General features: G+C 40.6%; 1 protein-coding gene across 3 annotated transcripts in view; it reads right to left on the reverse strand.

Moving 5' to 3' along the window:
- LOC118813050 (dematin-like) overlaps positions 1–23088 on the reverse strand; it is a 60366-nt gene that overhangs the window by 24889 nt on the left and 12389 nt on the right. For 2 of the 3 annotated variants that reach the window (XM_036578188.1, XM_036578187.1), the window contains exon 2: positions 7474–7524. The gene's annotated coding sequence lies outside the window, so the exon portion shown is untranslated. Of the gene's footprint in view, positions 1–7473; positions 7525–17586; positions 17626–23088 lie in introns of all 3 variants that reach the window. The other variant, XM_036578186.1, reaches the window with a different exon arrangement.

Below are 23088 nucleotides of genomic sequence, written 5' to 3' on the forward strand. Positions count from 1 at the left end.
ACATCGCTGTAAGTGACCGTGAGGTCGAGATCAGTGAAGTACAGATAACATCGTCAGTAGCAGGGAAGCAGAACCAGTGTGCTAGGGTTGGCATGCTAATCCTCGCCATATGCTCCAGATGTTTGCTCACTGTAAGCTACTTTAGGCACACATACAAACTCATGGACCCCCCCTACAGCCCCCCCAAGCTGGAGCCTGAATGCATCAGTGTAAATGGGTTAAAACCGGTCAGCTTCACTGGATGTCTGTGTTATTATCAGAGGTGTTTTGGAGGCCATGAAAAAGCAAAAAATGGCATCTTGGCAAGTGAAATGATCTTAAATTTAGTCAAAATATCTAATGTTTCTCATTTTAATATTCTTGTAGCCTTTTTTATGGGTGTAAACACCTTGATAAACCGAAATAAACATATTAATTACAATTAATTACAATAATTCATAAGGTTATGTAACTTCCTTACATACATTTTTACTTGTTTTAAGTGATTTTATTCAGTAAAATTATCTCACTATAGTGGCAGATAATTTTGCTGGTTTCAAGCTCATTTCTTACGACATGCACAATTATCTGCCAATATAGTGAGATAATTTCAATTAAAACAATTAAAAATGTCTAGAAATAAGATAAGTAATCTTCTAATAAGGCTACAAACATCTCAACATTAGAAATATTAGATATATTGACTAAATTTAAGATAATTCTACTTGCCCAGATGCCGTTTATGCAGCGAACACGCCCAGTCGAGTTATGTTTTCTAAGTGAATAAACTTAAATATGGCAATTTTTCTTAAATTACTCCATTAATTTTAGTGCGAAACCTCTAATTATATTGTGAATATTGAGAAAAAAATAAAACATAACAAATAAAATGTGCCATAACGTTTGTACAGGCCAGATTTTGTTTTATTTTTCCACCCCATATGTAAAATGTCTCAAATAAGCTGTATTTGCGCGCCCTGTTTTGTGTGTTCTCTGCAGAAAATTTCTATATACATTGAAAATGAACAAAACATGTAATGTGACCGGAGGGCCCAAACTTTAGCACGCATCTGTATGAAGAATAAGCTCTGAAATGGGTCATAAAACATTTTAAAAACATTTTAAATATTAATATTTTTTATGTTTTTTAAATAGGGGTGTAAACGGAAATTAACCCAGGACCTCGTACATTTAATCTTGTTGGAATCTGGCTTTAGCCAAAAATCAGCTGTTTTAGAAGCGCAGCTCTTTGAAATGATACATGATGAACTGTGTTTAATGTGTCCAGCGATGTGAACTAACAAGGTAAAGAAGTTCCATTTTGATTTCAGGTTGAATTTCAGAAACAAAACCCATCAGATTCTCTCCATACGACTGGATAACTAGAGCTACAGACCTACTCTGACATGCACAACTGGGTTCAGACTGACCCCATTTACAGGGGGTTTGGAGGCTGATGCTGAGACTGAGAGGGAGAGAGAGAAAGAAGGAAAATGGAGATGATGGGAGGAGTGAGAGCTGCAGTGAAAGGAGAGGGAGATTATTGTTCTTAGATGTGCATCGATCATGAGTTTTATTGGAGTCCTTACAGCCAAACAGGCTGACAGCTGATTTTTAGTGGTCTGTTTTTAAGCCTGGTGCTCACACTGTGTGGGCTAATTAAATACGCTAGCAACACCCTGGCAACCACATGGAATTTTATGGCAACCATGTAGTAGCACCCTAGCAACCACATGGAATACCGCAGCTGCTATGTAGCAACACCCTGGCAACCACATGGCACGTCATAGCAGCAACCTAGCAACCACCTGGAATCTCATGACAACCATGTAGTAGCACCCCAGCAACCACATGGAATACCACATCAACCATCTGGGATACCACAGCAACTGCCTAACAACACTATAGCAACCACCTGGAATATCATAGCGACCATGTAGTAGCACCCTAGCAACCACATGGAATACCGCAGCTGCTATGTAGCAACACCCTGGCAACCACATGGCACGTCATAGCAGCAACCTAGCAACCACCTGGAATCTCATGACAACCATGTAGTAGCACCCCAGCAACCACATGGAATACCACATCAACCATCTGGGATACCACAGCAACTGCCTAACAACACTATAGCAACCACCTGGAATATCATAGCAACCATGTAGTAGCACCCCAGCAACCACATGAAACACTGGAGCTACTACGTAGCAACACACTAGCAACCATCTGGGATACCACAGCAACCACCTAAAAAACACTAGCAACCACCTGGAATATTATAGCAACCATGTAGTAGCACTCTATTAACCACATGGATCACCACAGCTACTACGTAGGAAAACACCCTAGCAACCATCTGGGATACCACAGCAACTGCCTAAAAACACCCTAGCAACCACCTGGAATATTATAGCAAACATGTAGTAGCACCCCAGCAACCACATCGAACACCGGAGCTACTACGTAGCAACACACTAGCAACCATCTGGGATACCACAGCAACCACCTAAAACACCCTAGCAACCACCTGGAATATTATAGCAACCATGTAGTAGCACCCTGGCAACCACATGGAATACCACATCAACCATCTGGGATACCACAGCAACTGCCTAACAACACTATAGCAACCACCTGGAATATTATAGAAACCATGTAGTAGCACCCTGGCAACCACATGGAATACCATAGCTACTATGTAGCAACACCCTGGCAACCACATGGCATGTCATGGCAACAACCTAGCAACATCCTAGCAACCACCTGGAATATTATAGCAACCACGTAGTAGCACCTAGCAACCACGTGGAATACTGCAGTTACTACATAGCAACACCCTGGCATCCATATGGCATGTCATAGCAATAACCTAGCAACACCCTAACAACCACCTGGAATATCATAGCAACCATGTAGTAGCACCCCAGCAACCATATAGAATACCGCAGCTACTATGTAGCAACACCCTGGCAACCACATGGCATGTCAAAGCAACAACCTAGCAAAATCCTAGCAACCACCTGGAATATCATAGCAACCATGTAGTAGCACCCCAGCAACCATATAGAATACCGCAGCTACTATGTAGCAACACCCTGGCAACCACATGGCATGTCAAAGCAACAACCTAGCAAAATCCTAGCAACCACCTGGAATATCATAGCAACCATGTAGTAGCACCCCAGCAACCACATGGAACACCGGAGCTACTACATAGCAGCACACTAGCAACCATCTGGGATACCACAGCAACCCCATAAAACACCCTAGCAACCACCTGGAATATTATAGCAACCATGTAGTAGCACTCTAGCAACCACATGGAATACCACAGCTACTACGTAGCAACTGCCTGGAAGCCACCTAAAACACAACAGAAACTGTCTAGCAACCACCTGGGACACCATAAAACCCACCTAGACAGCCATTTAAGCACAAAGCAAAATTTTAGCAACTGCTCAGCAACACCCTGACAACGATTTTGACATTCTAGCAACCACTAGAGATACCATAGCAACAGCTTGGCAACATCTTAGCAACACACTTCAAAAAGATGGTTCTTCAATGGTTCTTTAGTAAAGGTAATGGTTCTATTTAATGCTTAGATGTTTTTGTTGCATGGTGAAACTGTTTTACAGATTGATTGAAAATGTGTTGTATATGGTTCTATACAGAACCTTGTTGTATATGGTTCTATAAAGCACAAAAACGTACTATTGTGATAAGCTCGACATTGTTACAATAGAAAAATCTTTTTGGTGCTATTAAAAACCATACGTGACACAATTCTCCATCAATCTGAAGAACCATTACACCATGCAAAGAACTATTTAAGCATTAAATAGAACCACTGCCTTTACTAAAGTACCCTTAAAGAACCATCTTTTGAAGTGTTTAGTTGCTACAATGTGTTGAACATGGTTTTATACAGAAGCTTGTTGTATATGGTTCTATAAAGCACCAAAAATGTTCTTCTATTGTTGTAAGTTTGACATTGTTACACCATGGTGATGTTAAAGAACCATGCACTGCTGTGTCTGATCCACTCGTACCAGCACAACACACACTAACACACCACCACCACGTCAGTGTTACTGGACAATGAGCATAGAAACAAGGTGGTGGTCATAATGTTACGCCTGATCGACGTAGAACGAAGAAGGAGAGAGCAAAGAGGGGGGCAGAGATCATGATGAAAGGAAGAGAGGGATGAAGAGAGCAGATGGGGGATGGGGAGATAGGGCCAGATAGAGAGGTGGAGGGATGAGAGTGATGATACAGTCTGTATCACTTCTTCCCCAACCCGTCGCTCAGAGGAAGTGTGTCAGCTGCACTGTAAACACAGATAAGGCTTCAAATCAGGGACATTAGGATTAGGCCTGAGATTAGAAATTAGAGTCGGGTAATTACCACTATCGTTCTTTCCTCTTTAAACACAGCCATATTCTTCTATTATTATCTTCTATTATTTTTCTTCAGCCTGTAACGCGGCCCAGATGACAGAGTGCACCATATTTCCCCTCTGGCCAGAAGTTTCCTCACTGCACGCTAGTTTGACTCATGGGTAAATCCTCTGAGTTGAGGGTTCAGAGATCTTTTGCAACTTCTTCTGCAAATTTTTCCCAAATCGTGTCAACAGGGTCACTTTGGAAAGCAGCTGCGTACACTTGCATGTAAAAGTCTGGGTTGATTTTCACTTTTTCAAACAGAAAATGGACACTTTTAAGATCAGATTTGATCGACAGCCGATTTGGTCAGACTCTGAAGATGAGACGACACTAAATTCCCAAACTGTCATCACTACTGAGCAGCTTTTCAGTCGGCAGCTGAGACAGAAGAACAGCTAAACAACCTGGAATCAGCCAGAAATGAACCCAACACCATTCACCAAACTAAATGGTCTGTAAGATGCTTTACAGACTGGCTGGAACAAAACAACATTAATATTGATCTGGCAAAAACTGACAAAACTGAGCTGAACTTGATATTGCGGCAGTTTTATGGCTCAGTCTGATTTGGTCAGACTCTGAAGATCAGACCACACGTTTGGCGAATGGTATTGGGTTCATTTCTGGCTGATTCCAGGTTGTTTAGCTGTTCTTCTGTCTCAGCTGCCGACTGAAAAGCTGCTCAGTGGTGATGACAGTTTGGGAATTTAGTGTAAGGAGCTGGAGAACGAACTGCCGGCTGTGCAGCGAGTGGGCGGAGCTCATTACTCTGACGTAGCAACAAGCTGCTCGTTAAGGAACTATAATTTGGTGAAGGAACTGCGAACATTAAAACATATTAAACGCCGCGTTCACGGCCCAGTTTATTAATTTATTACTGTATTTATTTAACTGTTGTATTAAAGCAGTAGAACACTCGAGGAGTGTGTTATCGCCAATAACATCACGGCTGTGATGATCTACGGCGACCAAATCACAGCCGTGATGTTGTTTCACTATAACACACTCCCTCTGTGTTCTACTGCTTAAATAAACACTTGTAGAACCATTTCCATGCTTAAATGGTTCTTTGCATGGTGATGCACCAAAAGGTTTCTGCTATTGTTACGAAGTCAAGCTTGTCACAACAGAAGGACCCTTTTTGGTGCTAGATAGAAATATTTTTTAAAAGGTTCTATATAGAAACATCTACAACATCAATCTGAAGAACAATTTAACCATGCAGAGAACCATTTAAGCATGCAAATGGTTCAATGAGTGTTCATGGTTCTGTATAGAACCACTGTCTTGACTAAAGAACCGTTGAAGAACCATCTTTTTTAAAAAAGTTAAGTGCAAATAAATTAAAGCATCTTCTACAGAGAACATAATTCTTCATATTTCAAGGCTCAGTTACTGTTTACTGCAGTAATGTTATTACTGAACATTTTACATGTTAGCTGACCTGCTTTATTTTCTCTATGCTGAGCTTAGCAAAAAAACCCTTTTCGCACTAAAAGTGCAGAAAAATGCCCCATTAAAGTTTGTTCTCTGGATGTATTAACTTATTTTCATTTTCAACAAAAATGTCGTTTGGCCAGGGGTGTTAAAACATTTGTGTACAACTGTATGTAGCCTTTGCTTGCTGGCTACCGCTAATGCCAGCTATGCTAACAAACAATCACACATTCAAAGCACAACTGAGCAAAAAAATCGAAACGATTAGCTAACCAGCTAACATTTAGCTTTGTCAGCACATTTTCATAATGAACTGTGTAACTGATGTAGCTAAATAACATTAACGTCAGCTGCAGCTAATGGAGTTGCCCAGAAACTGTGTCAGCTAGGTCATAGATAAACATACCTAGACGCCGCAGGCACGTCAACGGCGCTGCCATTTTAAGGCGGTCAACATCGCTGCTGGACAGCATTCAGTATCATTACAGAGCGGCAGTTTAAGAACGATACTGACCAGAATTACACTATTTCTAAAGTATTGCTCTCAGAAAGTGGGAGAGGATTATATAATGGAGGGAACTCAGCGATCCACACTCATGTCTGTGTGATGTTCATGTGTAGATATGGTCGTGTAGTCGGTGATACTCAACCTGTTGATGTGATTGTTTTTCCTCTGGTTTTATATTAAGCTTATTTTATTTAATAGTCTATTCAGGGGGATTTTAACTTTATGTAGTTATTTATTTACAGTGCCGGTTGAAGCTTTGTAGCGGTGAGTTACAGCATTAATTAATCCGTGTAGATATTCATAATAGATTAACGTTAGAACCTTCTTACTCAGAGCTGAAGCACTTCTTATTTTCCCGTTCCACCTTAAATGGTTCACCAGCCAGCTTCTTGTTTGAATTTTCCCGTTCCACCTTAAATGACGCAGCTTCAGGCACCAGAAAGAAGCTGACGAATAGGAAGCCAATTTTAGCTTCGTCCTTCTTACTGTGTTTTGGGGGTTTATTTTATTTTTATGTGTATTAAGATGAGAAGTGATTCACACATTGATGGATTTGCTGATGTGTCTGATTGTGTTTCTCGCACTAAACTCAGTTTTAACGTCAGTGCAGACTGAATACTTTCCTGCTGGTCCGGACGGCTAATTAGCCCCACCAGTTATTAAAGTAATAAAAGCTACCGAGAGCAGCTCGTACAGGCTGGATTAATCTGTGTCTGAGGATTATAACCAAACAGATTTGGTGAAAATCGGTTGAGTAATAAGGAAGATGTGGCCGATTTAATCCTGAGACTCTCAATACAAGAGAATTTGTTCACAAGCGGATCTTGACCTCTCCAACATGGCGGACGCAGACGTATCGCCTCACATAGAGAACAACAGACAACGCAGCATCTTGGTATGTACATCTATGAGCTGGGTTATGTTGCAGCGCTAGCTAAGCAGCTTATCTGAAGCTAACAAGGTGGGTTCAGGCTTGAGGACCTCAGTCCAACAATGCTAATGTTATTTAGCTGACTGGCTCACTGTGTGAATGTGTGCATTTTCATTAATGTTACTAAAGATAAACACAGAGATGGGAAGAGGAAAGCGGAGTTATCTCACCTCAGTCAGCGAGGAGGTTCATCTCAGTGATGAAAAGGACGACTCAAAGGCCTGAAACACAGACAGAGACGTTCATTAGAGCTAATACACCATAAACGTGGGCTTTACATTAGAGTTATTCCATTACATTAGAGTTTATATAATACTGTTAATTACAGCAACTTCACCACACTCAGAAACCTGAACACAGCTCTCAAGACACACTGCTGCAACCACAAGCAAGAGCAAATGGCGTTAAAGGGCCGTATCCAATATTTTTCTTTTTTTTTCCCCCTCAAGTCCACTTACATGTTTTTGTATGTTGGCTAAGTAACAAAAAATAGTCATGATTTATTTTAATATGTGTATTTTCCAACCTCTTCTTACCCCTCATAAGTAAACAGGCCGTTTGTTACATCACTCTGTTACTTTTAAGACTGATGTATGTAAACGACCTCAGTTCTGATTGGTCAGTCTGTATTGTGCTTCATTCAAAAAGCACTCCAGGTTATAACACTCCTTATAACTTCAGTGTAAGCAGGTGGAGCTAAACTGCTGAGGCTGAATACATGGATATACACCGATCAGGCATAACATTCTGACCACCTCCTTGTTTCTACACTCATTGTCCATTTTATCAGCTCCACTTACTATATAGGTGCACTTTGTAGTTCTACAGTTACAGACTGTAGTCCGTCTGTTTCTCTGCATACTTTGTTAGCCCCCTTTTACCCTGTTCTTCAGTGCTCAGGACCCCCATGGACCCTCACAGAGCAGGTACTATTTGGGTGGTGGATCATTCTCAGCACTGCAGTAACACTGACGTGGTGGTGGTGTGTTAGTATGTGTTGTGCTGGTCTGAGTGGATCAGACACAGCAGTGCTGCTGGAGTTTTTAAACACCTCAGTCCCACTGCTGGACTGAGAATAGTCCACCAACCAAGAACATCCAGCCAACAGCGTCCTGTGGGCAGCGTCCTGTGACCACTGATCAAGGACTAGAGGATGACCAACACAAACTGTGCAGCAGCAGATGAGCTATTGTCTCTGACTTTACATCTACAAGGTGAACTGACAAGGTAGGAGTGTCTAATAGAGTGGACAGTGAGTGGACACAATGTTTAAACACTCCAGCAGCACTGCTGTGTCTGATCCACTCGTACCAGCACAACACACACTAACTCACCACCACCATGTCAGTGTTACTGCAGTGCTGAGAATGATCCACCACCCAAATAGTACCTGCTCTGTGAGGGTCCATGGGGGTCCTGAGCACTGAAGAACAGGGTAAAAGGGGGTAACAAAGTATCAGAGAAACAGATGGACTACAGTCTGTAACTGAAGAACTACAAAGTGCACCTATATAGTAAGTGGAGCTGATAAAATGGACCACGAGTGTAGAAACAAGGAGGTGGTCAGAATGTTATGCCTGATCTGTGTATGTAAATGCAGTGTTTTTTTTTCTGACATCACAAAAACTCAATTCAAAATGCGCCGTAGCTTAGCTCTTCCGAAATCTGTTGTTTATATACTACTAAAAGTGAATGTGTTTTTCCATGATGTTGGGCCTTAAAGTCAGTGTTAGCCTACTGTGGGGTCTCTATGCGCACCAACACACATACATCTGTAGAGTGAGATGTGATCTAGTAGGATGTGAGGAAAGAGCCTGAATGTGTTTATTGATCGGTGCTGTGATCTTTCTCGGCCTCCTGAATTATTGACATCTGTGCAACCTCTGACCCTGCGTTCAGCTCTCTCCTGAGGCCTGCTGTCTCCACTGTTGAGTAAGACTCAGATATTAGACTGTGGGATTGAGAAAGCATGTGATCTAAGGAGCATGACAGGAGAAAAGAGACCAGACACAGGCCTCTGAGGACGTTTCAGCATCGCCATTAGTTTCTAGATCACCATTAGCATTAGCGAGGGTCCTGGGTCTGAGCTGTTTGAGTCTATGGGTTAGGTCAACTTCAGCATGTCCAGATCCAGTTTAAGGGGAGCCTAGCCACTTCCTGTTTCTCTGGTTATATCAATAATATGACTACAATACACCAGAGTTACTGCTACTGAGTGCTAAGTGGCTGACATCACTGCTACTGAGTGCTAACTGGCTGACATCACTGCTACTGAGTGCTAATTGGCTGACATTACTGCTACTGAGTGCTAATTGGCTGACATCACTGCTAGTGAGTGCTAACTGGCTGACATCACTGCTACTGAGTGCTAATTGGCTGACATTACTGCTACTGAGTGCTGATTGGTTGGCATCACTGCTACTGAGTGCTAATTGGCTGACATTACTGCTACTGAGTGCTGATTGGATGGCATTACTGCTACTGAGTGCTGATTGGTTAGCATTACTGCTACTGAGTGCTGATTGGTTGGCATCTCTGCTACTGAGTGCTAATTGGTTGGTATCGCTGCTTCTGAGAGCTAAGTGGCTGACATTACTGCTACTGAGTGCTAATTGGTTGGCATCACTGCTACTGAGTGCTGATTGGTTGGCATCACTGCTACTGAGTGCTAATTGGCTGACATTACTGCTACTGAGTGCTGATTGGTTGGCATTACTGCTACTGAGTGCTGATTTGTTAGCATTACTGCTACTGAGTGCAGATTGGTTGGCATCACTGCTTCTGAGTGCTGATTGGCTAGCATTACTGCTACTGAGTGCTGATTGGTTGGCATTATTACTACTGAGTGCTGATTGGTTGGCATTATTGCTACTGAGTGCTGAATGGTTGGCATTACTGCCACTGAGTGCTGATTGGCTAGCATTACTGCTACTGAGTGCTGATTGGTTGGCATTACTACTACTGAGCACTGATTGGTTGGCATTACTGCTACTGAGTGCTGATTGGTTGGCATTACTGCTACTGAGTGCTGATTGGTTAGCATTACTGCTACTGAGTATTGATTAGTTGGCTTTACTGCTACTGAGTGCTAATTGGTTAGCATTACTCTTCTGAGTGCTGATTGGTTAGCATTACTTCTTCTGAGTGCTAATCAATTGGCAAGCTGATCAGCTCATAGGCTTTCTACTGCAAGTACTCATTGCAGGGTGGAGCTGATAAAATGGACAATGAGCGTAGAAACGAGGAGGTGGTCATAATGTTGTGCCTGATCGGTGTAGTCATGCTGTTTTTTACGTACCCATAAGGCTTTGCTGTGTGTAAAACATTAGAAAACACACATTGTCTGTCTCTTCTCAGACTTACAGCGTCCCTGAGTCTCCACTCAGAGCGAAGAAACAGCTTTGTTCAGTTCCGCCGTTCTCCAAGATTATTTATAGCTTCTGCAGCTGCTGGAGAACCGAGCCGTGACTCTGTGAGTGAAGAGAGGTTCACTCCGAGAGCTGAAACATGCCTCCAACACAGCACTCGGTTCTCCCGATCATCGGTTTCCACTTAAACAGTAATCAGAGGAGTAACGAGTGATGAGTGATTGTTTTTCTGTGTAACCGTCACTCAGCCGAGTGTTCATAATAATTTGATTGATTGTGTTTGTACTCTCTTAAAAAAGACGGTTCTAAAAGGTTTCTTTAGTAGACACAACGGTTCTGTTTAGTCCATCTGTTTCTCTGCATACTATGTTAGCCCCCTTTTACCCTGTTCTTCAGTGCTCAGGACCCCCACAGACCCTCACAGAGCAGGTACTATTTGGGTGGTGGATCATTCTCAGCACTGCAGTAACACTGACGTGGTGGTGGTGTGTTAGTGTGTGTTGCGCTGGTACGAGTGGATCAGACACAGCAGTGCTGCTGGAGTTTTTAAATACTGTGTCCACTCACTGTCCACTCTATTAGACAATGTAACAGCTGACTGGCTGAGTATTTGTGTAATGAACGAGCACAAACTGATGTATTGTAAGACTCGTTATGTTCACTCATGATGCAGGACTGTTTTATCATAATAAGAGTCCCCATCATTGATAATTGAGTAAATTGATGCCATGGAGGTTAAATATGGGCGAGTGGTGCAGTTATGAGTTATGAGTTATGAATGCGCCTCAAGGCAAAATCACACATGATTTCAGAATACAGTATTGTTGATGAGGAACTGAAGGGGAATCGTGGGTATCTTCATTCTCATATTATGTAACACACACAGCAGAAGTTCATATGCGGAAGGCGAATCTGCTCTCCTGCGTTTTTCCCACGTCACCAGGCGAAAGAGAGGAGCCGAGCCCTAAAAATATCCCTCCGCATCTTACAGTGTGTGCATCTGAGAAACCCTCTCACCCTCACACTCCTCACACTCCCCTCGCTGTCTTACATAACATCACACAGCCGTTACTATGGCGAAGGAGGCTACTGCAGTCCACCTTGACGCAACGACGCAAAATACAGCCATAAAATGCCATAAGAGCCCTGCAGTCTCAAACACACAGCAAGAAAAGTTTGGAAACGAGTGTATGGTATCTATTGCTTTAAATGTGGCCATAAATACTGGGATTTTGTTGCATAAAACGAGCGCATGCAAATTTCACTGACAAATTTGTTCTTGATCAGTTTCATCTCTGGTGTATCTACATGATCAAACTCACGTCTGGTAGAAGTGCGATTGAAGAAATGCTTGATTTGGGGTAACTAACCAAAACTGTTATCAACATCGTCTATAATACTAATAATAACAATAAAAACAGACAATAACAATAACACTAATTGACTGTGCGCTTGGCAATCCAGTACAAAAGCAGATGTTCTTATTTTACATGCACACTGGTATAAACAAATGCTATTCCATGTTCCATTTAAGGATGCAGTTTTGTTTTATAATATAAAAAAAATGAGCAACACGAAAAACACACAAGCATAATAATAATAATACAGTATTTAAATGTTATTTTAGAAAGGCAGTCAAACTACACAATGACATCGTTCTGCTGTTTCAAAGAATAGACGTTTTCTTTATTTCACATTTTTTTCTTGTAATTTCAACACTATAAAGTTTGGCCAGTAGGGGGAGCAGTGCCTCAAACTCCGCCTACAAGCACAGCAATTGGCTCACTGGATGCTGTCCTTTTATGGGCTCCTCACTGAAACATCTACATGAATTGAGAGGTGCTTCAGGTAAATGATCTGAACTGAAGCTGTTTCATTTGCACTCGGATCTCCGCTCGTTTCTACATCATACGAAAGTTTCAGGCAGTTCCGCATCATTCTGATTGGTTGTACGTACTGCATTTTCAAAGTGAGTAAGCACACGTTTGTCAGCCCATAGCACTTTGGCTACGTTCACATTACAAGCCTCGTTGTTCAAATCCAATTTTTTGCTCAAATCCGATCTCTCTGACACGATGGTTCACACTCGTTTAGGTAAGTGACTCAAATCTGTCAGTAATCTGAACGAACCAGCGTCCTGAAATGACCCTCATGAACACGTCCTACTCAGTAACGTCACGTGAATGAATCACGTTCATCATCAGCACAAACTAACGAGCAGAACGAGCTTCGCTGAGAAGATAATTAACTCTGATCAGCTCTCAGCTTCGTTATTAGAGCGAGACGAAGGTGAAAAAGGTGAGATGAGCTGCTTTTCCACCGTTTACAGGCTTCAACTTCGGGTTCGGCGCTGCTGCCATGGTAACGCTGAATGATGGCGCAGTGGAAAAAAAGCACATGAATTCCGATCTGAGCATCACATTAAGGTCGCATGGCCACGAATCAGATACATATCTGATCTAGGACCACATATGAAAGGCTATGTTCACATTACAAGGCTAAAGTGGTACAAATCTGATTTTTTGCCCTAATGTGACTCAGATCTGATGCTTTCAGAGCTGTGTAGACACGCAAATCTGATCTTTTCAAATTCAACTATTCGACAATTCGAGTCACTTTCATATGTGGTCCTAGATCGGATACGTATCCGATTCGTGGCCATGTAACCTTAATGTGATGCTCAGATCGGAATTCATGTGATTTTTTTTCCACTGCGCGTGTGCCATTATTCTGCGTTACCATGGCAACAGCGCCGAACAGAAGTTAAAGCCTGTAAACGGTGGAAAAGCAGCTCATCTCACCTTTTTCTCCTTCGTCTCGCTCTCATAATGAAGCTGAGAGCTGATCAGTTAATTATCTTCTCAGCGAAGCTCGTTCTGCTCGTTAGTTTGTGCTGATGGTGCACGTGATTCATTCACGTGACGTTACTGAGTAGGACGTGAGCATGAGGGTCATTTCAGGACGCCGGTTCGTCACATTAATGACAGATTTGAGTCACTTACCTAAACAAGTGTGAACCATCGTGTCAGAGAGATCGGACTAGAGCAAAAAATCGGATTTGAGCAACAAGGCTTGTAACGTGAATGTAGCCGAAGTGGCTCAAGTCGGATTTGAAAAGATCAGATTTGTGCGTCCAAACAGCCCTGAAAACATCAGATCTGAGTCACATTAAAGTAAAAAATCTGATTTTCTGCCACTTTAACCTGGTAATGTGAACAGAACCTTTGTTTCCTGTGGGGCCGTTTTTGTTGTTGCCCTATTTGGAAAGTCTCCTCCTCCACAGTCTGTGGTTATTTCATCAGTCAGACGGCTCTTTTCTGTCAATGTAGACCACGTTAAGGAACAAAAGGCACTAGACTCTCTGATGAAGCATGAGTTTGGCTTGTGAGATTAAGAAACAGCAGAATTTTAAAGGCATTTTAATCTGGATCCTACAGACTTTAAAAAGACTTTAAAAAGACAAATAGATACAGTGACGTCAACAGTTTTACATGTAATGAACAAGTAGCAGCTTTAGCAGCCAAAAAATGCATCTTTAGTTTTACCACTAATGTAGCTAACAAGTAATGGAAGCTTATGCCCCACCAATTAGCATGGTGCTAACTGCATCTGTATGACATATTAATGCAGTGGCCGACACAAGTTCAAACACCTCTGCCTACAGTTTGTTAAGATATGTCTGACTTGCTGAAACAAGCAGAGAACGTTTATGAAAAGTGCAGATTCTAAACTTTCGGTCAAGACCACGTTAGTAGAAGAGGAGATATTTTATCAAGACTTGACTTTCAAAAGATATTTATCTTTGTCTGTGAAAAAAACATCCTTTATGTTTTTGCCATGCATTTGTCATTTCTTGACATTAAGGCAAACAGAGAAGCCACAGAAGTGAACTTGCTAACCTGTTGATACTGATTGTAAATATAATTTGTCACATAAATATGTAATTAATTAAGGAATTATGCAGATAAGTGAGATTAACTATGTCATGTAAATCAAATTTAAAAGAAAACAACATTAATAAGATTATAGATAAGGGAGAACACTTTATCAATCCCTAAAGGGAAGTCAGAGTTTTTCAGCAGCATATAAACATAGATAGATAGATAGATAGATGGAGTGTGCGCACATGCTTGTCTGTGTGTATACGTATTTATACAGAAATATATATGTACGAATATGTTTTTCTTGCACTCATATATATATATATATATATATATATATATATATATATATATATATATGTATATATAAAAGCATTGAGTATTGGAGTTACAGTTACTGTTACAGGATCAGAAACAAAAATACATTTCTGCAAAATCATGTTCTACACTCGTCTAATCCCTGCGCGGTCTACACGACTGCTTTTGAAGATGGACAGAGAGCCGCAGTGACCCCCCTTTGGGCGGCCACTGGGGGCAGGAAGCTCGTTAGTGTGTAAGCTGCTCTGAGCCCCAAATGACACAGATTTGAAATGGAATTGAAGCCGGTCAAAAACCGCATTTACTAAAAGGAGAGGGATGTGGAGGACGGCCTGCGTGCAAAGCCAAACAATCCATAATATAAAGTAAGCATGGATAACAGGTCAAAACACATCATGATGATTCAAGACAACACCCAGTTCACAATACAGGCCATTTTTCTGAGGAAAAAGAGAGATGGATGAAAAACTCTGAGGATGATTTTATGTTGAACATGACCTGTTTCGAACTGTTTGAACTGTTTAAAAAAGATCGGGAGGAAAAATCAAAGAACTGGTGTAAATAAATGATGATATCTAATCTAATTAGTCACTCGTTATCATGCAGTTACTATACACCAGTTGTTGTTGTTGTTGTTGCTGTTGTTTACAAGCTTTCTATAATTGGCCAAAATCGTTCTTTATTATGATCCATGCAGTTATTTGGTGCTCAAGACATACTGATGATGCCCATCATATATTTAGAAAAACACATCGTAAAAAAATGTATCACAATAATCAAGAAATATCATATCGCCCACCCCTGATTAGAACTGGACTGAAATCCTCAGTAATGCACACTGGGCCTCATTCACCAATACCTTAATACATTTGTTCCTAAATGTGTTCTTTAGAAAGGTTCTAAGAAAAAGTCTACATCAGATTCATGACGTGTTCTTAAAGCGCAGAACCGTTCCCACCTTTGTGCTCTTGAGTGTGTGTAGAATCTGTTCGTACCTAAGAACAAATCCCAGATAAGAAAACACTGGTGAGTCAGAATCTTCGTTAAAAACTGCGTAAGTGGGTTTAAAGAAGAATTTTCTTCTTAAGAATGTTTGGTAAATGAGGCCCAATGTTTGTGGTAAGCACTGTTGTGTTAGTCAGACTTCCTAAATACATCATAAATAATATGTAATGGATATAGCTGGAACACCGTGAGCATTCAGAATGGTCAGCATATTGACAGTATAAAGACAGATTGAAGAGTGAGTCTACACTGCAGAGCCATTAGCAACATTAGCACTGCACAGCACCGTTATTCCCCAGTGAAACATGAATCAATACAGTGGATCAGTCGGCCACATTAGTGAATGGAACAAATCATTTAAAGGCAGCTCTGAACTCCCTCCAGTGACACCAATACATCCAGTTACATTCTTTTTTTTATTTTTTCTATATTTCAAGTTATTGCTTGTGTGTAATACTGGAGAAATGTATGCCTTTGATCTGACTCTGCAGCTACTCTAGCTGAAAGCATACCTGTACTGATTTTATGAATGGGGTGCATTAATTTGAAGGTGTTGATTCCACTACATGGGTTTTGGAATGTTGCTTCCAATATTAATCAACCAATCAGCACTCAGTAGCAGAAATGCCAACCAATCAGCACTCAGTAGCAGTAATGCTAACCAGTCAGCACTCAGTAGCAATGATGTCAAGCATTCAGTAGCAGTAATGCTAAACAATCAGCACTCAATAGCAGAAATGCTAACCAATCAGCACTCAGTAGTAATGCTAACCAATCAGCACTCAGTAGTAGTAATGCTAACCAATCAGCGCTCAATAGTAGTAATGCTAACCAATCAGCACTCAGTAGTAGTAGTGCTAACCAATCAGTGCTTATAGTAATGCTAACCAATCAGCTCTCAGTAGCAGAAATGCTAAACAATCAGCACTCAGTAGCAGTAATGCTAAACAATCAGCACTCAGTAGCAGTAATGCTAACTAATCAGCACTCAGTAGCAGAAATGCTAACCAATCAGCACTCAGTAGTAATGCTAACCAATCAGCACCCAGTAGCAGTAATGTTAACCAATCAGCACTCAGTAGCAGAAATGCCAACCAATCAGCACTCAGTAGCAGAAATGCTAACCAATCAGCACTCAGTAGCAGTAATGTTAACCAATCAGCACTCAGTAGCAGAAATGCTAACCAATCAGCACTCAGTAGCAGTAATGTCAGCCAGTCAGCACTCAGTAGCAGAAATGCTAACCAATCAGCACTCAGTAGCAGAAATGCTTACCAATCAGCACTCAGTAGTAGTAATGCCAACCAATCAGCACTCAGTAGCAGAAATGCTAACCAATCAGCACTCAGTAGCAATTATGTCAAGCATTCAGTAGCAGTAATGATAACCAACCAGCACTCAGTAGCAGAAATGCTAACCAATCAGCACTCAGTAGCAATGATGTCAAGAATTCAGTAGAAGTAATGCTAACCAATCAGCACTCAGTAGTAGTAATGCCAACCAATCAGTACTCAGTAGTAGTAATGCTAACTAATCAGCTCTCAGTAGCAGAAATGCTAACCAATCAGCACTCAGTAGCAATGATGTCAAGCATTCAGTAGCAGTAATGCTAAACAATCAGCGCTCAGTAGTAGTAATGCTAAACAATTAGCACTCAGTAGCAGTAATGTCAACCACTTAGCATTCAGTAGCAGTAATGTTAACCAATTACCTTTTAGAAGTAGCGTCCTACTGTGCTAAAACCTGTATGCTGTAGGAAAATGAAAAGACACTGATTAGTTTCCTAAAGGAAGTCTGGACAAGTGGTTAAAAACAAGTTTAAGTTTTCATATTTAGCTGTTAAGCTTCATCTCCACCTATTTTTTGAAGGCCCCCTCGTTCACGGTTGCCTTGCGTTTTACAGAAATAGGAACTGGCCAGGCTTCCCTTAAACCGGCTCTGGCAGCGTCACTTAGCAGAGCGCTGCTACAGAATGCCAACAAGGAGAGGTTTAAGTTCATTTTACGTTTTTCTCGCATAAACTGAATGAAATAAAACTTCAACATCGCTTATCACACTTAGCATCACTTTACTAGACCTTCACAAACTTTTCAATGCTGAAAGACACACACTGAAAAAGGCTAGGCTAACAGCATTAGCTGAGGTACCAGGCCATTAGCATCTTTCTGTTTTCCTAAAAGACTGGCTGCCTTTCTCTGTGTAAATTTAAAGCCACATGTGATTTACTGTGGTTTCCTGTGGTCTCGATACGGCTTCCATTTGATCTATTAATGGCAAAATGCTGAGTGGCGCGCTGTAACGTGCTGAGGAACTGAACTGTGTTAGGAGTACTAGGGTTAAAAGGGTTCCGAATGTTTGAATGCAGTGCAAGGTGGCACGTTTAGTGTGCAGCGGCCTTTAGAGATGTACAAATGCATAAATACATGGATCTGAAGGGGATGGCTCAACTGTATCTACTTTGGAATAGATATAATCGACTGTAATAATATTTAGTAAATTATGTGCTGAATTATGCACTAAAGTCCGGTTACCATTACTAGGTAAAGAGCGAATACAATGCTAAAAGAGATTCATTCGGAGTGCCAATATGGGGAGATACTGCCCCTCAGCCAATGACTCTGTGAATCAGAACTAACCGTGGTATAATTATAAATACATTATAAATACATTATAAGTACAGGGGTGGGCGATATGGCAAAAATATCATGTCCCAACACTTTTTGTCAATACACAATACATATCACAGACACAGCGCATTGGCAGTTCCGCAGTTAAAAACACTGCACTGTGCTTAATCTAAGTAAACAGGACTACAGATGATCTCTCTGTAATAAATCAAGCAGTTGTTCAGTGTTTATTCAGTACTGACGATACATAAAATACACTGTTTATCAAGATACCAATAAATACCCAAAATAAACACACTTTCCAGCCCAGCTGCATTAGCTGTTATTATATGTGTGTGTGTGTGTGTGTGTGTGTGTGTGTGTGTGAGCTCTGCTGTGTTTGGGGGGTTAATGTGATTGCTGGTTCTACAACAAGGCCCCACACTGTATTCCACTCTCGCTCACAGTGGGGGATTAAATGCTTTCAGCTCCGTCATTGTAATTTTGTCCAAGGGCGGCACATTACATACATTTATTGGGGGGAAGCAGATATTTTGTACAGGTGGGCACCACGCTTTTCAGCAAGATGGGCAGTTTGGTACTAAATCCAATCCAAAGCAGGACTGTTTGAATCAATTAATTACGATTCCATAGCAAATGAACCTATATAACCTCACCACTCAATTATTAATAATAGACTGAATCACGTGCTAAAGAATCATCATTTACTGCTTTTTCAGCAAGGTTTGGTTCTAAATCAAATCCAAGCAGGGTCGTTTGAATAAATTATTTAAGCTTTTTAGCAAATGATTCTGTGTATCATGAAATCCCAGATATTACCATTCAATTATTAATAACACACTGAATCATTTGCTAAAGAATCATAATTAAATTAATGTATTGGGGGAAGCAGATACTGTGTACATGTGGGCACCACAATTTTTCAGCAAGACAGGCAGTTTGGTTCTGAATCCAATCCAAAGCAGGACTGTTTGAATCAATTAATTACGATTCCGTAGCAAATGATTCTGTATAACATTTAACCTCACCACTCAATTATTAATAATAGACTGAATCATGTGCTAAAGAATCATCATTTACTGCTTTTTTCAGCAAGGTTTGGTAAATCAAATCCAAGCAGGATTGTTTGAATAAATTATTTAAGCTTTTTAGCAAATGATTCTGTGTATCATGAAATCCCAGATTTTACCATTCAATTATTAATAACACATTGAATCATTTCCTAAAGAATCGTAATTAAGTGATTCAAACAGTCCTGCTTGGATTGGATTTAGTACCAAACTGCCCATCTCGCTTTTTTTCAGCAAGATGGGCAGTTGGGTATCCAATCCAAGCAGGACTGTCTGAATCAATACATTATGATTAGGATGATTAATTAATTACAATTCTTTTGCAAATGATTCTGTATATCATAAAATCTCAGATTTTACCACCACTCAATTCTTAAAAATACACTGAATCATGTGCTAAAGAATCATAATTTACTGCTTTTTCCAGCAAGATGGGCAGTTTGGTACTAAATCCAATCCAAAACGTGATTGTTTGAACCAATTAATAATGATTAGAATTGTTTGAAACATTTAGTTGTGATTCTTCAGAGAATCTTTCACCACCATTCAATTATTAAAAGTACACTAAATCATTTGCTAAAGAATCATAATTGACGGGTTCAAACAGCCCAGCTTGGATTGGATTTAGTACCAAACTGCCCATCTCACTTTTTTAGGGCAGTTTGGTACCAAACCCAATCCAAGCTGGATTGTTGGAATCAATTCATTATGATTCTTTTGCAAAAAAATCTGTATATCATAAAATCTCAGATTTCACCACCACTCAGTTCTTAAAAATACACTGAATCATGTGCTGAAGAATCATAATTACTTGCTCTTTTTATTAAAATGGGCAGTTTGGTACTAAATCCAATCCAAAGCATGATTGTTTGAATCAATTAATAATGATTCATACAATGAATCATTTGCTAAAGAATCATAATTAATAGTTTCAAACAACCCAGTTTGGATTGGATTTAGTACCAATCTGCCCATCTTGCTAAAAAAAGTGAGATGGGCAGTTTGGTACTAAATCCAATCCAAGCAGGACTGTCTGAATCAATGAATTAGGATTGGGATAGTATGAATCAATTAATTACGATTCCTTAGCAAATGATTCTGTATATCAGATTTCCCCACCATTCAATTATTGATAATACACTGAATCATGTGCTCAAGAGTTATAATTAACTGCTTTTTTTAGTAAGATGGGCAGTTTGGTACTAAATCCAATCCAAGCTGGACTGTCTGAATTAATTAATAATGATTCTTTGGCAAATTATTCTGTATATCATGAAATCTCAGAATTTTCAGAACATTTAATTATAAAAAAAGCACTGGATACACAAATGTGTGTGTGTGTGTGTGTGTGTGTGTGTGTGTGTGTGTGTGTGTGAGTGATCTTTACGAGTGTAAACTGAAGCCCACCCGCACTGCTCTACAGCTCTAATGGCCCTCCTGATAGACGTTTATGGAGGAATCCATTACAGCCCTGATTGTATTAGGAGGCTTTTCTGGCTGCAGAAACAGACATAAAACACAGACACACACACACTCACACACACACACACTCACACACACACACACACACACACACACACAGACACACACTCACACACACACACACACACACACACAAACAGCTCCATGGAGAACAGTAAGCACCTCTGACCTCACAATCATTCAATTCAGTTATGATTGTTTAGAAAATGATTCAGTGCTCGATGAAATCTCAAATTTTCCAACAGCTGCTGTCAAAGAACACATCTGTGGGAGCATCCAGTTAAATCCAACTTCACTGACTTTACACAGACAGTGTAACTAAAGCTTTTCTCACTAGTCTCTAAGGTGCAGAGAGAAAACTTAATCCTTATCCAATTCATACTTATACAACAGCCGTACAACACAGCACTGTGATCAGTGTGTTTCAGGCATTAAAAAGGCTTCTAACACACAGGCCGATATGAGCATTCGCTGCCTACATGCATGTGAACGTGTGGGAGGACTGAGGACCAGGGAAACAAAACAGGAGCGTTTCACCTCTCTTTAAAATTCAGCACAGCACCACAAACTGAGTAATCTGACCGTACAAGCCGAATCTGAATCACTGGCCACTTTATTAGAAACATCTACCTTCTACTTCCACTCACTGGCCACTTTAGTAGAAACACCTACCTTCTACTTTCACTCACTGGCCACTTTATTAGAAACACCTTCCTTTTACTTACATTCACTGGCCATTTTATTAGAAACACTTTCCTTTTACTTATGCTCACTGGCCATTTTATTAGAAACACCTACCTTCTACTTTCACTCACTGGCCACTTTATTAGAAACACCTACCTTCTACTTCCACTCACTGGCCACTTTATTAGAAACACCTACCTTGTGCTTCCACTCGCTGGCCACTTTATTAGAAGCACCTTCCTTTTACTTACGCTTACTGGCCATTTTATTAGAAACACCTACCTTCTACTTCCGCTCACTGGCCAATTTATTAGAAACACCCACTTTTAGCTTTATGAGCTTACAGATCAACTATAACGGTATACAAATTTAGCAATTAATCCCTTAAACCCCAGGCTTGTTACTAAATATTCACTATCTACTATGAATTATTGAGTACCTAATTTTTATTATTTAGTATATAATCTTATATATTCAGTAGCTACTATAAAGTATTCAGTATCTACTATGAATTATTCGGGTAACTATGAAATGAAAATGTTATGAATTTACATTCACAACAACATTCTCTCAAACTGCTCTTAAAAGGCTAAACCCCAAACTTGAGGAAATGACGTCTGTGGTGGGAACTTTCTGGAAGTTTCACAGCAGCTCCCAGCATTGTATAGCTCTCTCTCTCCTCCTCTCTCTGTCTCTCTCCTTCTCAATCTCTCTCTCTCTCTCGCTCCTTCTCTCTCTCCTTCTCTATCTCTCTCTCTCTCTCTCTCCTTCTCTATCTCTCTCTATCTCTCTCACTCTCTCTCCTTCTCTCTCTCCTTCTCTATCTCTCTCTCTCTGTTTTACTTGTCAGGTGAGACACTTTCTGTGTAAAGCACTTTTATACTTTATGACTAAAATGAAAAGTGCTTTGTAAACAAATATTATTATTATTATTATTATTATTATTATTATCTCAGAACTCCCGTCTCGTCCAGACTGACTTATCTCAGAGGAACAAGATCAGGCCACACCCAGCATGAGTGCTGTCACCGTGGTTACACTGTTCTGATCGGCTGACGCATCACCTTTGGAAGGCCTCGCTCTCTGCACTGCTCATACACACTCACAGCAAAACACCAGCAAGCTGCTCACGGAGATAAGACACAAACTCACACACACACACACACACACACACACACACACACACACACACACACACACAGTCTCAGTGTCTCAGTAACGCAGACTCCCTGTTTTGTAACACAAGCCAAACAAACACCCATGTGCTGTGACATCACAACCACAGCTCACTGGCAGTCTGGTACAGTATGTACAGCTTTAAAGCCTCAGGCCAGAAAAACTGGATATCAA

This window comes from Colossoma macropomum, unplaced genomic scaffold (genome assembly GCF_904425465.1).
Source record: "Colossoma macropomum unplaced genomic scaffold, Colossoma_macropomum, whole genome shotgun sequence".
Lineage (NCBI taxonomy): Eukaryota > Metazoa > Chordata > Actinopteri > Characiformes > Serrasalmidae > Colossoma > Colossoma macropomum.